A 3967-nucleotide genomic window follows, 5' to 3' on the forward strand; every position below is an offset into this window, starting at 1 on the left:
AAATCGTAATTTTTCGTTAGGTATTTGACCAAATAGGATCGTCCAGTTCCTACAGAACCTATCACTAAAATACCCGATAGGGCTAAGCGGAACGAAAAGGGTTTTCCATGAGATGGTAAATGAAAACGATTAGTCCCACACGAGGTTTGGGAATAAGTGATTGTCTGATAATGAGCAAGGAATATACGTCTTTCTGCTAAAGAGGATCTATTAAACTCATAATTCATTAGATCCTTGTTATCAATGCCAACTAGGTATCATAAGTAAATGGATCCCGGTTGTTCAATCCTTTGATAACCAAGGTCATTCTTTGCTAAAGAGAAATGATCACTATGAGTCAGACTCAATAGAATTGGATCCATTCCAAATAGCGAGAATTAGGATTCTTGATCCCTCTCAATCTCTCTTTCAATTCGAGGATCCAGAGAGGTGTTTTCATAGTCATCTCCGAATATTTGCCATCTCGGAATATTTTCGATTTCATTTTTCTATGATATGTCTTTCTATATGAAAATTGGTTATTTACGATGTACGATGATCCCTGTTAAGCATCCATGGCTGAATGGTTAAAGCGCCCAACTCATAATTGGTAAATTTGCGGGTTCAATTCCTGCTGGATGCACACGAACGGGAACATTCCATAAGTCTATTGGAACTGGCTCTCTATCCATGGAATCTCATCCATCATCCATACATAACGAATTGGTATGGTATATTCATACCATAACATAAGAACAATAAGAACTCGAATTCTTATCGATACTGGAACTCAGAGCATAGGAGGGAAAGTCGATTTATGGATGGAATCAAATACGCAGTATTTACAGAAAAAAGTCTTCGTTTATTGGGAAAGAATCAATATACTTTTAATGTCGAATCGGGATTCACTAAGACAGAAATAAAGCATTGGGTCGAACTCTTCTTTGGTGTTAAGGTGGTAGCTGTGAATAGCCATCGACTACCTGGAAAAGGTAGAAGAATAGGACCTATTCTGGGCCATACAATGCATTACAGACGTATGATCATTACCCTTCAACCGGGTTATTCTATTCCACTTCTAGATAGAGAAAAAAACTAAAGGAGAATACTTAATAATACGGCGAAACATTTATACAAAACACCTATCCCGAGCACACGCAAGGGAACCGTAGACAGGCAAGTGAAATCCAATCCACGAAATAATTTGATCCATGGACGGCACCGTTGTGGTAAAGGTCGTAATTCCAGAGGAATCATTACCGCAAGGCATAGAGGGGGAGGTCATAAGCGCCTATACCGTAAAATAGATTTTCGACGGAATCAAAAAGACATATCTGGTAGAATCGTAACCATAGAATACGACCCTAATCGAAATGCATACATTTGTCTCATACACTATGGGGATGGTGAGAAGAGATATATTTTACATCCCAGAGGGGCTATAATTGGAGATACTATTGTTTCTGGTACAAAAGTTCCTATATCAATGGGAAATGCCCTACCTTTGAGTGCGGTTTGAACTATTGATTTACGTAATTGGAAGTAACCAATTAGGTTTACGACGAAACCTAGAAATCGATCACTGATCCAATTTGACTACCTCTACGGGATAGACCTCAACAGAAAACTGTTGAGTAACGGCAGCAAGTGATTGAGTTCAGTAGTTCCTCATAGAAAATTATTGGCTCTAGAGATATGGTAATATGGAGAAGACAAAATTGTTTGAAGCACGCACAGAACCGGAAGCGCCCCTTGTTTCAAAGAGAGGAGGACGGGTTATTCACATTTAATTTGATGGTCAGAGGCAAATTGAAAGCTAAGCAGTGGTAATTAAGACCCCCGGGGGAAAATAGGGATGTCTCCTACGTTACCCATAATATGTGGAAGTATCGACGTAATTTCATAGAGTCATTCGATCTGAATGCTACATGAAGAACATAAGCCAGATGACGGAACGCAGAGACCTAGGATGTAGAAGATCATAACATGAGCGATTCGGCAGATTTGGATTCCTTTCCTATATATCCACTCATGTGGTACTTCATCATATGATTCATATAAGATCCATCTGTCTAGAGATCGTCATATACATCTAGAAAGCCGTATGCTTTGGAAGAAGCTTGTACAGTTTGGGAAGGGGTTTTTTGAGAGAAAAGAAGAATCTACTTCAACCGATATGCCCTTAGGCACGGCCATGCATAACATAGAAATCACACGTGGAAGGGGTGGGCAATTAGCTAGAGCAGCAGGTGCTGTAGCGAAACTCATTGCAAAAGAGGGTAAATCGGCCACTTTAAGATTACCATCTGGGGAGGTCCGTTTAGTATCCCAAAACTGCTTAGCAACAGTCGGACAAGTGGGTAATGTTGGGGTGAACCAAAAAAGTTTGGGTAGAGCCGGATCTAAGTGTTGGCTAGGTAAACGCCCCGTAGTAAGAGGGGTAGTTATGAACCCTGTGGACCACCCCCATGGGGGCGGTGAAGGGAAAGCTCCCATTGGTAGAAAAAAACCCACAACCCCTTGGGGTTATCCTGCGCTTGGAAGAAGAACTAGGAAAAGGAAAAAATATAGCGATAGTTTTATTCTTCGTCGCCGTAAGTAAATACGTAACTAGGAATATGGAAAATTGCATTTTTGGAATTTGCAATAATGCGATGGGCGAACGACGGGAATTGAACCCGCGCATGGTGGATTCACAATCCACTGCCTTGATCCACTTGGCTACATCCGCCCCTTATCCAGCTAAAGGATTTTTTTCTTTTTTCCATTGATCATTATTCTATTTATTCTGACCTCCGTACTTCGATCGAGATATTGGACATAGAATGCCACTCTTTAAAAAGGAAAAAAGGAGTAATCAGCTGTGACACGAAAAAAAACGAATCCTTTTGTAGCTCATCATTTATTGGCAAAGATAGAAAAGGTCAATATGAAGGAGGAGAAAGAAACAATAGTAACGTGGTCCCGGGCATCTAGCATTCTACCCACAATGGTTGGCCATACAATCGCGATTCATAATGGAAAGGAACATATACCTATTTACATAACAAATCCTATGGTAGGTCGCAAATTGGGGGAATTCGTGCCTACTCGGCATTTCACGAGTTATGAAAATGCAAGAAAGGATACTAAATCTCGTCGTTAACTGAATTCTGAATAGAAAGATTAAGAAGAAAAAAAGATTCAAAATAAAGTAAAGGTAGGCGGGGAATAACCTTATTTATGACAAGTTTCAAACTAGTAAAGTATATCCCTAGGATAAAGAAGAAGAAAAGTGGGCTAAGGAAACTCGCAAGGAAAGTTCCAACCGATCGTCTACTTAAGTTCGAGAGAGTTTTCAAAGCACAAAAACGTATCCCTATGTCTGTTTTCAAAGCACAAAGAGTTCTTGACGAGATTCGCTGGCGTTACTACGAGGAAACTGTTATGATACTGAACCTCATGCCCTATCGAGCATCTTATCCCATCTTAAAGTTGGTTTATTCGGCAGCCGCAAATGCTACTCATTATAGGGATTTCGACAAAGCGAATTTATTTATTACTAAAGCCGAAGTCAGTAGGAGTACTATTATGAAGAAATTCAGACCTCGAGCTCGAGGACGTAGTTTCCCCATAAAAAAAAGCATGTGTCATATAACAATTGTACTAAATATAGTAAAGAAATCTAAATAACCTTTAGATCCATCTAAGATTTCGATTCCCAGTAAAAAAAATATAGAATAGAAAAATATGGGACAAAAAATAAATCCACTCGGTTTCAGACTTGGTACAACCCAAAAACACCATTCCTTTTGGTTCGCACAACCAAAAAATTATTCTGAAGGTCTACAGGAAGATAAAAAAATAAGGGATTGTATCAAGAACTATATACAAAAGAATAGGAAAAAGGGCTCGAATAGAAAAATAGAATCAGACTCAAGTTCCGAAGTAATTACACATAATAGAAAAATGGACTCAGGTTCAAGTTCCGAAGTAATTACACATATAG

The sequence above is a fragment of the Triticum urartu genome, unplaced genomic scaffold, assembly GCF_056163025.1.
Source record: "Triticum urartu cultivar PI428250 unplaced genomic scaffold, HENAU_Tu73 scaffold2, whole genome shotgun sequence".
Taxonomy (NCBI): domain Eukaryota; kingdom Viridiplantae; phylum Streptophyta; class Magnoliopsida; order Poales; family Poaceae; genus Triticum; species Triticum urartu.